This window comes from Sciurus carolinensis, chromosome 4, assembly GCF_902686445.1.
Source record: "Sciurus carolinensis chromosome 4, mSciCar1.2, whole genome shotgun sequence".
Classification (NCBI taxonomy): domain Eukaryota; kingdom Metazoa; phylum Chordata; class Mammalia; order Rodentia; family Sciuridae; genus Sciurus; species Sciurus carolinensis.
Window position 1 is genome coordinate 63462014 of NC_062216.1, and position 13197 is coordinate 63475210.

At 40.1% G+C, this 13197-nt stretch overlaps 1 pseudogene; it reads right to left on the reverse strand.

Annotated features, from left to right (window-relative positions):
• The window catches only part of LOC124982718 (ubiquilin-1-like), a 28254-nt pseudogene extending 15340 nt beyond the window's left edge, over window positions 1-12914 (reverse strand).
• Window positions 12915-13197: the final 283 nt, after the last annotated feature.

Below are 13197 nucleotides of genomic sequence, written 5' to 3' on the forward strand. Positions count from 1 at the left end.
ACCCCCACACCGAGGCAGACGCCATTGCTGAGCCTATCTTCCTGCCCCCTCTACTGAGGACTACTGCAATTGTCTCTGTGCTGACTCAGCACACCCTCACTGGGGCTCCCCAGCTTCTTTATAGGCTGGTGCAGGCATTTTGAATTATTCCTGAGGGCGTTGCCATCATCATCGGAAGGGTGGCTCCCTTCCTGAGATACCTACAGGAGACTGGAGAACCTTTGACAGGACCTAGGAGTCAAGAAGAGGCGGTATTGAGAGCTTCGGGACAAACTCAGAGCCACCGGGTGAGTCTCTCCTACTGGGTGGACTCCCCGGATGGGGCAGTAGTCCTGGAATGCAGGGAACTTCATGGAGTACAGTGGCCCAGTGAGACTCCCCCACTGGAGCAATGAACCCAGTCAACCTGGAGCATTGCAGAGGAGGGCCGCACAGCAAGAGGCCTCGGTGCAGGGTGAGGCTCCCTGGCCCAGGCAGTAGCTCCGGTCCCCAGGGAACATAGCAGAGAAGAGCCACTCAGCAAAAGAGTCCCCTGCGGGGCCAAACTCCCCAGTCCAGGCGGTAGATCTGGACCCTTGGGAATGTCGCAGATGAGGCCTGGCCAATCCAGGCAGTAGTTCTAGACCGAAGAGAACTACTCGGGGAATAAGTACCCAGCGAAACTTCCCCACTGGGTGAGTCTTCCACACTGGACAAGGCTCTCACACCAGGGAAGTAGTACCAGAGACACAGGCCCAGACCAGATGTGCCCCATTCTGCAGTCTAGACCCCCTTTGACTGACCATCAGTCAATAAGTGGAGGCGCCTCTGCCCACTGACAGGGAATGTACCCCACCTGAAGGCCACCACCCTTAGAGGGGCAGTTTCCTTGTGGAGCACTACATTATCAAGTTCTTCCAAGACTTCAGGCTACTGAAGGCTAGGAGGTGAGTTATTGAAAAATCTGCAGGGACAGTATTAGTCAATAGAGGAAATCTGCAATATCTCAGAATTTCACTACTAGAAGGGTAGATACCTGAGCAATATGAGAAAACAAGGGAAGAAAATGTCCCGAGCAAACCTAGATGCTACAGCAATAAAATCCAATGACAGTATGGCAGAAGAAATCTCAGAAAGGGAGTTCAGAATGTACATAATTTAAAAAGTCAGAAAAGCAAACAATGAGATGAAAGTACCAAGACTTTGAATGACTGCACCACTCAAGAGTTAAAAGAACAAATGTGGGAAGCAAAAGATCATTTCAATAGTTAGAGATACTGAAAAACAAAAACAAAAACAAAAAACAGAAATCCTTGAAATGAAGGAAACAATAAACCAAATTAAGAACTCCATAGAAAGCATAACCAAAAGGATAGAACACCTGAAGAACCTCAGACATTGAAGAAAAAAATATTTAACCTTGAAAACAAAGTTGACCAAACAGAGAAGATGGTAAGAAATCATGAACAGAATCTACAAGAACTATGGGATATCATGAAAAGGTCAAATTTAAGAATTATTGGGATTGAGGAAGTCACAGAGAAACAAACCAAAGGAATGAATAATCTATTCAATGAAATAATATCAGAAAATTTCCCAAATCTGAAGAATGAAATAGAAAATCAAATACAAGAGGCTTATAGAACTCCAAATATACAAACTTACAATAGCCCACACCAACACACATTATAATGAAAATACCTAACATACAAAATAAAGACAGAATTTTAAAGGCTGTGAGAGGAAAAACTCAAATTACATTCAGGAGGAAACCAACACAGATATCAGCAGAAGTTTCAACTCAGACCCTAAAAACTAGAAGGGCCTGGAACAATATTTTTCAAGTCCTGAAAGAAAATGGATGCCAACCAAGAATCTTATACCCAACAAAACTTACCTTCAGATTTGATGACAAAATAAAATCCTTCCAAGATAAACAAAAGCAAAAAAATTTACAAAAAAAAGCCAGCACTACAGAACATTCTCAGCAAAATATTCCATGAGGAAGAGATGAGAGACAACGATGTAAATCAGCAAAGAGAAACTACCCTAAAGGAACAGCCAAATAAAGAAGAAACCAAGTTGTGAGAAGAAAATCAATTAGCCAAATGACCAAGAATAGAAATCATATCTCAATAATAACCCTGAATGTTAATGGCCTGAACTCATCAATCAAAAGACAGACTGGCAGATTGGGTAAAAAGAAAGATCCAACAATATGCTGCCTGCAAGAGACTCATCTCATAGAAAGAGATACCCACAGACTAAATGTGAAAGGATGGGAGAAAACATACCATGAACATAGACTCAGCAAAAAAGTCAGAGTATCCATCCTCATATCAGATAATGTGGACTTCAAGCCAAAGTTAGTCAGAAGGAATAAAGAAGAACATTTCATACTGCTTAAGGGAAGCATAAATCAGCAAGACATAACAATCATAAATATCTATGCCCCAAACAGTGGCTCATCAATGTACGTCAAACAAATTATTCTCATTTCCAGAAATCAAATAGACCACAACACAGTAATACTAGGTGATTTTAACACACCTCTCCCATCACTGGACAGATTCTCCAAACAAAAATTGAAGAAAGAAAACATAGATCTCAATAACACAATCAACAATTTAGAGTTAACAGACATATATAGAATATACCATCCAACAAAGAACAGATACACTTCCTTCTCAGCAGCACATGGATCCTTCTCTAAAATAGACCATACTCTATGCCACAAAGTTAATGCTAGCAAATACAAGAAGATAGAGATACTACCTGGTATTCTATCACATCATATTGGATTGAAATTAGAAATAAATGACAATAAAAAACAGAAACTACTCCAACACCTGAAGATTAAATAATACGCTATTGTGTGATGAATGAATAACAGAAGACATCAGGAGGGAAAGTTAAAAATTCTTAGAGGTAAACAAGAACAAAGATACATCATATCAAAATCTCTGAAAGCAGTACTTAGAGGAAAATTTATTTCATAGAGCTCATTCAATAAAAGAAGAAAAAATCAACAAATAAATAACCAAACACTACAGCTAAAAGCCCTAGAAAAAGAAGAACAGAGCAACACCAAGTGTAGTAGAAGACAGGAAATAGTTAAAATCAGAGCTGAAATCAATGAAACTGAAACAAAACAAATAATAGAAAAAACTGACAAAATAGTTGGTTCTTTGAAAAAATAAAATTGATAAACCCTTAGCCACACTAGCAAAGACAAGGAGAGAGAAAACTCAAATTACTAAAATGCAAAATGAACAAGGAAATATCACAACAGACACGAGTGAAATACAAAACATAATTAGAAGCTATTTTGAAAATCTATACTTCAAGAAAATAGAAAATCTCAAAGACATCAACAGGCTTCTAGAGACATATGAATTACCTAAACTGAACCAGGAGGACATACACAATTTAAATAGATCAATTTCAAGTAATGAAATAGAAGAAGTCATCAAAATCCTACCAATGAAGAAAAGTCCAGGACCAGATGGATTCTCAGCCAAGTTCTACAAAACCTTTAAAGAAGAGCTCATTCCAATACTTCTCAAAGTATTCCATGAAATAGAAGAGGAGGGAACCCTCCCAAACTCATTCTGTGAAGCCAATATCACCCTGATACCTAAACCAGACAGAGACACATCGAGGAAAGAAATTTTCAGACCAATATCCTTAATGAACATTGATGCAAAAATTCTCAACAAAATTTTACCAAATTGCATACACAATATATTAAAAAGATAGTGCACCACAATCAAGTGGGTTTTATCCCAGGGATGCAAGGTTGGTTCAACATCCAGAAATCAATAAATGTAATTCACCATATCAACAGACTTAAAGTCAAGAATCACATGATTATTGTGATAGATGCAGAAAAAGCATTTGATAAAATACAGCTTCCCCTCATGCTCAAAACACTGGAAAATATAGGGATAGTGGGAACATTCCTTAACATTGTAAAGACCACTGCAAGGACAGTGCCCCCTTCTTCAAGTCAAAATGGGGAGGTGAGTGGTTGAAACTGGAAGATTGGGTCTGGAGGGAAAGTGGCTTTGTCCTCCGGTGGGTGAGGTAGCAGATGACAAAGAGGAAGTCCCTTCTCTCTTCCCTTCTTGCCCCAGAGCAGAACCCGAGGGTCAAGTGCCTCAGGCTTAGTTCCCTTGACTCCTCCCAATTGGGAGCTGGATTTTTGTATCATGGTTATTAGAGCAATTCAAGATTGCCAGACTTGGGACCCTGGAGATCACTAGTACCATCCTTTCTCTTTCACAAATACATTCAATTCTAAAGCCCAGAACTGAAATTATCAACTAGAACAACAATCTCAGGTCAGCCAGGACAGAGAATAGTTTAGAGATGTCTCCCTCCCACCCATCCCCTGCCCCCATGATAGATAGGAAGAGATCTTATGACAAGAATGGATGTCTTCCTTAGGAGAGCCCTAAGAACTCTGTGGTTTCCTGACTGTGGCCCATAGACCTGCAGCATTATCTTAGGTGCTTGCTAGAGGTTTTAAGTTTCAGGACCAACCCTGGGCTTCTATATCAGAAACTGGGGTTGGGCCAAGTAATCCATTTTGTTAAGCCTTCTGGTGATCCTTTTGCAGCTGAGTGCTGAGCGCCATGAGCTACAGTAATTCCTACTGTCACTGGAGCTTTGGCTTTGCAAGTAAGGGGCCAGAGGATCACTTGGACCTCATACCCAGGTCCTCCTCCTCTTGGAATTCTGACATGAACAGGTAAAATTTTATCATGTTGTTGTTGTTGCTAATGGTATGCTTGCTGTTATGGTGAATATGTAAATGTTGCTCTGAATACATTTTCATAGACCATGTTGCTTAGTGATGTGATTTGAACACTTGTATGCATATTTGTGAAGTTGTTTCTGAGAATCCAGTCCCAAATGAAGACAGCAGAATGGAAATGCCCCTTCTACATCCCATAGCACAGAAGCTGGAGTGAGCTGCACTCACAGTGTAGGATGAGACAGAGTAGGTGGGGCATTTCACTCCAGTCCCTCCTGGTCACAGTGGTACCTTGATGCCTTTCTGTGAGATTATTATTTTTTTTTTTATTGTAAACAAATGGGATACATGTTGTTTCTCTGTTTGTACATGGCATAAAGGCATACCGTTTGTGTAATCATAAATTTACATAGGGTAATGTTTTTTGATTCATTCTGTTATTTTTTCCCTTCCCCCCACCCCTCCCACCCCTCCCACCCCTCTGAGAGATTTTGATTAAAACTCTGGAAGACGACCACATTAGGCCAATGGCAGGTTTCGATCTGTGGTCACCGCTCCCCAGCATTTATGCATAATCTTCTATTTGCCTAATACCATCCTAAGGCTGCAATGGAGATTATGTCAAAGAAAGAAGTGCTAACTTTTGGAAGGACAGCAGAAAAGCTGAGCTCAGGTTGGTGAAGGAGCCTGTGAATTGTGAAAAGGAAAGTAATTTCATGGATGGCATCTAAATTATGATATTTCCTGGCTCTCCAAAACAACCCATGGATCTTCCTACCCCCATAGGAACCTCACCCCGGCTACAGGTTATAGGTGAAGCAAATTGTAGATGAATCACCTATAGAACCAGAGCTCTGTCTTTGGCATTTACAGGAGGCATTGCTGAAAGGAGCTGCAGCAGCCCTGGCCTGTGTCCACTGAGCCCCTTAGAGGACTTTTGTATCCACAGTGTGTTCCAGCTTACTTGGGCCAGTGAGGTTTTTTTCAGGCCCAGCTGTACATGGAACCCTCTACCTGCTCAGCTACAGGGCCCAGTTGCCAGGGTCCAGCCCTAGCATGGTAGGGGATCCTAGGTGGATGGTAGACGTCAGTGTGGTGGAAAAACAGCACACAGAGATACCAAAAGTTCTGAGGCTGAATCTGTCTTTATTTTTTCTGCCAGCATTTTTGTAGATATTTTTCTTTACTAATGATCATATCATTTTATGGTTAGTTTAAAATAAGAAAAACCCTCAAAAGTACAATCTATGCTTCTTCTCAAAGTACACATTCTCTCTGTATGACAGCCCAGACCAAAACAACCTTATTTCCCAACTAGATTAAAACAACCTCGTCTCTCAGCTAAACTAAAACAACCTTATCTCCCAGCTAAACTGAGGGCATCATGATCTGCCAGCCTTCAACCTTGAGAACAAACACATCATTAGATTTTCTAAGAAACTACATCCACCATGAACTCCAGTGTTTAACAGTGAGCAATTTTACTATTATTAAAGGGCAAAGAAATCAACTTATAGTTAATATTTAGTCTATTCTAATTTCATATAATGGCAGACCACAAACTTATTCTGATTCTTAAAGAATTAGACTAAACATAGGAAAAGTACAAATTATATTTACGACTAACCTAAATGTTTTTATCATGTAAAGTATCTCAAAAATCAACTATTGAAACTAAGAAAGCAACAAAGGCTAAACACCACATCCAAGCTCAGAGGAATGCCTCTTTATCCATCTATTATTATACTAAAGTAATCACAGACTCCTTTAAACTCAAGCACAGCCACAATTGTTTATTTTCATATATTTATCTATGTATTACTGCTAAATTTTTATTGTGCACTATTTTGTGTCCCAATACAGTAAAACCTTCCCAATGTTTTCCCAATAAGTTTCTAATAATATACTGATTATTAATATTAAAAAGCAACTACACATGGAGACATACCACACCTATGGCCCCCAAGAGGGAGGATGATCAACAGAACCATGTCAAGTGTTGAGTTCTCTATTCCAACAGACCATGTCAAGTGTTGGAGTGGCAGGAAATAGATGCCACACCCAGTCTCTCAGGAGTCTTCCTAACCATCCTTTCACCTTAGGTCAGCAAAGGTTCAGGCCCTGGGGATGAGTTTTTCATGAATTTAGTGGTGTTATACTTGCTCCAAAACTTCTCTGACTTTAAGTTCCAACAAAAATTAGGAATACTGGGACAGGCGTGTACAAGCTTGCCTGTAGGCAGAACATGAGAATGAGAATAAGATAGATGGAAACCAAGCCAAGCAATACTCCAAAGGAAGAATAGAGGCAGGTAGAAAGCTGGACCCTCCTCTGTTGCCCCAAATCTCAATTTTGCTGTCACCAGTAAGATCTATGGAGGCCAAGGGCTGAAAGGGACATTTGGACTCAGTCTCCTCTTCTACATTTTTAGTCCACCATATATGTTCACATTTTATGGTTTTGTCTGTATTTGATTGTCTCCAGTGGTACCAAATCATTATCCACCTTTTAGAGATAACTTTTAGAAATATCTTCCCTTCTACCCTGACTGTGACTGGAGGACCAAGATGGGGAGTTTGTGGTTGTGCTTTGTCTCTGAACTGCTTGCAGGTGCAGAGATGAGAGGGTATTCTTGGTATTATTTTGGAACTGCAACTTTAAGCCCCTAGTCTTCCAAGTCTACATGTTTGAGGGGGCAAGAAGGAAGCTTGGTTTTTTTTTTAACTTTTCTTTCTCTATACATGTGGTTCTGGGGGATTGAATTTTGAGGTGATCTCCACTGAGCAACATCCCCAGCATTTATGTTAGTTTTTTTCTTTGTTTTTTTCTGAGACAGTCTTGGTAAGTTGATGAAATTGTCCTTTAACTTGCAATCCTCCCACTCTAGCCTCCCAAATTACTGGCATTAAAGATGTGAACCACTACACCCAGCTGTCTTTATTTTTTTCCTATTCCTTCACTAGGGAGAATGACATTATTCTTGAAAGCTGTTGTAGTCAGCTTTCTCACTGCTGTGATTAAAGGACCTGACCAACTTTAGAGGATGAAAAGTTTATTTGAGGGTCCACAATTTCAGAGGTCTTATTCCATAGATGGCAGACTCCATTCCTCAGGGCTCAAGGGGAGACTGAACATCATGGCATAAGAGTATTGCAGAGGAAAGCAGCTCACATGATGATCAGGAAGAAGAGAGAGTGACTCTGCTCACCAGATATAAATAAATACCCGAAAGCCATGCACCAAATGACCCACCTCCCCCAGTCACATCCTACCTGCTTTCAGTTACCAATCAATTAATCTCATCAGGTGATTAATTCACTAATTGGGTTAAGGCTGTTATAACCGAATAATTTCCTCTCTGAACCTTCTTGCATTGTCTAACACATGGCTTTTGGGGAACACCTCATATCCAAACCATAACAATAGCTCTCACTGTGGGGGAAGTTTCTTGGGCAAAATGATATTCTTCCAGGTTATACCATAGGTATCACCAAGGGGTATCTTAGGTACATGCACTTTTTTGAGCATTTGTCCTTCAGTCATATAAAGGAGAGGTCAGGACTTTGGGACTACATCCATGCTCACATCAGCTTGTCAGAAAACTGCTCTTCTAGGAGCTGGGGAGGAGAACACAATGCCTTTTTTTTTCTCCCAATGAGTGCCTTCCCTTGTAAGTGAGCAGCTCTCTGCCCCAGATCCAGTCATTTTCTGTACTTGTTTATATCATAGGTTGTAGCTGATCTCATGCTGATTAAGGTGTGGAAGTCACTCTTCATGAATTCTGGTTATTAGTGATCCACAATATTGGAGGTGACCAATGGCACAGCTCCCTCAAGAACTCAGGTAGTTTTTATGAGGTTGAGGGATGAAGACAAAATGGAGTTTTTATTATGTATGTTCTCATTCTTCTACCTTATTTATCTGCATTAGAAGAATTTATTTATTTATGCATTTTGTAGCATGCTCATGTTTTTTAAATAAAATGTAAATAATAACAATTGCTTTCTCTTGCTATATGTCAATGCTCAGTCACACTCTCATCTTCAGTTTGGTTTGACAAAACAGATGGGACAACCACACACCTATAATCCTAGCAGCTCAGGAGGTTGAGGCAGGAGTATAGCAGGTTCAAAACAAGCCTCAGCAACTTAGTGAGGCCGGAGGCATCTCCGTGAGACCCTGTCTTTAAAAAAAAATATTAAAAAGGGGCTGGGAACATGGGTCAGAGTTTAAGCACACCTGGGTTTAATCTCCAGTACAAAAATAAATAAATAAATAAGATAAAAACGGATGGAATAGTTCCTTAAAAGTATATTGCCAGGACCAGTCTCAGTAGAAAAGGCCACTTTGGATTCCTGACTGTTTAGTAGTAAGACTAAACATTTTTTTGACCACAGTAGTAACATTTTCAGAACTGACCTTGGCGGATCTCATTTGCTCTATGCTTAAACCCTAAAATTGTGTCAAGAAATAGACAGCTTTCAGATGATTTCTTGAAAATGTTGCTAAGGAATATTTCTATCCATCTCTTTTTGTGGATGTGTTTCAGTAGTTAGTTATACATAATCCTTTTGTATACTGCCATGTGGTTTTGTTCATAAATCTTTGCTTTATAAAATTGTATGTTCTTTGCTACTTTAAGAATAATTTTAACTTGGAACTGATTCAGAGATTGCTTCACATAAAAAATTATCAGTAAGATTGAGGTTTAGAGAATGGTCTTCAGGATGTCACTTAATATATGTTTGTAGAAAATGAATCTCATTATTCAAAGTGGGAATTAGTGATAATGACATGAATCATTTTTTTTCTAAAAGCTAGAGATTTTTTGAGATAATAAATCATACAATTAATTATGACACTGTCCCACACTGCATACTACCATTCACCAGTTAGAAGTCTATACAAGGCTAAGGCAGAAGGCAAAATGAGCCAAGACACATGAACACTAGCCTTGACCTCTGCAGCCAGCCTCACCTGAAACCTGTGCATGTTTTCCTCCTGGGAAAGTGAGAGACAGTACAAGGACTGGAGCAACTTACAGAAGAAATGGAATCCATCTTATGTTTCCCTTTATTTAATTGATCTGGCCTCTGTTTGGGTGACTTTAACATTGCAATTTTCAGACACTTTATGTGAGAGAATAGAATGTCTCAAGAGCATACTAAAGTAGAGGCAGTCAAACACATTGCTGACCCTCAAGTTATGTTTTAATCAGTCCTAAGAGCAAATACCAGCCCAACTGTTTGCCAGGCAAAAAGGACTTCCTTGCAGAGGGAAGAAGAAGCTGTGGAACAGCAAAATGTACTTAACTAAAAGTGTTCTTTGTTTTTCACCCAAATGATATTTCATGATTTCACATCTTAACAGTTGCCAGGCTATTTGTTTAGGCTGACTGAATCCAATATAGAATACACCTTGACCCTACTCCCTCCCCCATATCTGTCTCTGAAAAGTGGAATACTTAGCAAATTCTTAATAGAACTATCCAAACACTTCAGAAACAAATGGCTCACTAATCATTTTAAATTCACCTATTGCTTTTCCATGATAAAACTGAAAAACCCAAATTTTGTTCTGTTTTTATATGGTGTTTAAATCACTGAAACAACAGGTTCAGAGAAAGCAAACTTTCAATTACAAATTGTAACATCTGTTCAACTACCTGTGTAAAGACTGAAAAGACCTAGGCAAATACATTGTAAGATGCACTATGGTGCTCTGTCCATCTACACAAAGATTAAAGTAATTTACAATCAGTCTGTGAATGTTGAGACAATGTTACATTATGCTGTACACATAATTAAATGTGCCTAAAGGGATAATCAGAATCAGAGAATATTATATTTTTAACAAACAGGGGCTGGGGTTGTGGCTTAGTGGTACAGCACTTGTCTAGCATATGTGAGGCACTGGGTTCCATTCTCACCACCACATATAAATAAAGAAAATAAAGGTTCATCAACAATTAAAAATATTTATAAAAAAACAAATATGACTAACTTCTTTTGCTGAGAGATGTTAATCAAAGATGATGTTGATTCTGTAGGATTATAAAATACTAAACTTTAAGAGTATTTCCTTCTTTATATTTTTTGGTTACAGGGGTTTTTTTTTTCAGATAATTTGTTACAGTATGTTTTTAGAAATGGAATCCCAAATGTGCATACTGCATACAAATGAAGCAAATATTGCCAGTAGTATAAATCTTACAGCCTTTTATTTGCAAAAATACATGCCAAAGCTGGGTGCAGTGACACACACCTGTAATTCCAGTGATTCAGGAGGCTGAGGCCAGGGATTGCAAGTTCCAGGCAAGACCCAGAAATTTAGCTAGCAGCCTTCAGCATTGTTGCATTAACTGATGGTTATGCAGGTTCAGTGGTTCCTGCTGTGGGACTTGTGTTTTCAGTAGTTGCAAAGCTAGACCCACTGGTCTCTGAAGAGCCTCCAGTGTTTCCTAATGACCCCAGGCCATGAGTTAGTCCTGGGATTAGTAGGCTCTAGGGCTGCTTAGACATTGCTGAGAGAGTGTCAGTATTCTGCATTTTGTCGGAGGAAAGTTGGGAGCTGTTGTCTTATTTGACCTTGAAGCTGAGGATTTCCAGAAAATTTGGTTATTCAGCATCATCTTTTCAGCAAGGTCAGGGTTCTGCTTAATGACTGCACCATTCTACTCATGTAGGGGGCAGAAAACATCTTTGCATAAACCCTAGGTTTTCAGTTAATTATTGCAACAAGTTCTGCATACCTGGTCTGTTAATCTTATTAGCTCCTGCTCCAGGCACCAGAGTTGGTCCAGTAGTACTCTGCTCAGCAGTAGTTGATGCCCTCTGGGGCACCTGTAATGGTTATGGAATGGGAAAGAATCTCTATAGTCTCTAAAAGAAGTTTGACTACCCACATCTGAGAAGATAATGCTCATTATGGGAACAAATGGACAACCACCAAATTGCTCTCCTGCAGCACTCAGTATAGGTTCCTGAACCTTCCTGTATATGCACCCTAAAGCATTGCATCACCTTGGAATGGTTTCTAGGTCACTAAAGACTAGATCCTGGTTTCTCATTTCTTGTTTCATCTCTGGATTACTGGCAAATTCCAATGTTTGTCTCATTTAGCTGGAATTTCAATATACGACTAATTTCTGGATTTCTCTATATTCACTTCTGCATTTGGCCATAGTTAACTGCCTGTCAGGATTGGAGAGCATGCTCTGGATGAAGGGATTGTCCATGATCTAAAGCATCTGAAAATTTCAGGGTTGGACAAAATTTGTCCCTGCATTTGACTCTGTAGTTCGAAGGAGTTGGTAGTACTCAGATGTATGCTACTCAGAATTACAAGTCCTCCAAGGCCATGTAAACCAAAAGAATTACCAGTAGCAGAACCAAATGTGGAGCTACTGTCTGGAGTCCATGAAGTACTAACATTGCCTCCAGTTGTATTTGTGGGACTGAATGATCTGGAGGTCTGTCTCCTGTTTTGATGACCAGATGAACAGTAAGTCCAAGATGAATTCCATGGTGACTAAGTATCTTAATGTTTCAAAAAATTTCCAGCAAATATCAACATAAGTTGATTTGAAACATTTCTTGGTTGAAATGCTGGAACATGTTGTTCTCAGGCAGAGTAAACTCTTCCTTCTGCTTCAAAGTCTTTAAGTTCACTGTCATGATGGTGGGCTCTGGGGAGACAGCTGTGGCTGGGGTCAGCACCTTCAGGAGCAGCAGAGCAGTTCTTGGGGTCCAGAGGGCTGCTGCTTCCACACTGTCTACCAAAGAGGAGTCTGTGGTGTTGGTGGCAACTCAGAAGCAGAAAGAGGCACAACAGCAAGGGAAACCAGGAAGCACCAAAGCCCACCATCCTGGAGCAGGAATACAAAGAATGCCACCCAGGTTGTAATGGTTCAGGGGCCATGAGGGGCCACTGAGGGGCATGGGTCGTGGGTGCAGCTTTGCGATGTTCACACAGTGCTGGTTCAGAGCAACACCCTCAGCAGCCTCCATTTCCTCATCTGTCTTTGCCTTTTACTCATCAAGCACAAGGTGAAATCAGTTTGCAACTGTGTGGACTGGGGTTCTTCTGCACATTTTTCCATGGTTAGTGTGTTGCACCTGCTCTTCTGCTTACCAGAAGTGTGTTCTTGGGCATACAACTTCAGTTCCAGCTTCATCATTTATAATAACAGAATGGTCATAACTAAAGTGCTATTGAGAAGGTTCAATGAGATAATGTCTTTTTATTGTTAAACCTGTTTTCTGCCAGGTGTGGTTAACACCTATAAGTTCAGCAAGCAGGAGGCTGAGGCAGGAAGACTGTAAGTTCAATGCCAGTCTCAGCTGTTTGCAAAGCAGGCTCCCCACACCCAGGCTGCCAAGGCCTTGGCACATAGTAAATACTGAAAGGAAGTTACTCTTCCTTTGTTTTCTGTTGGAAGGTGATTATTAGTTTATCAT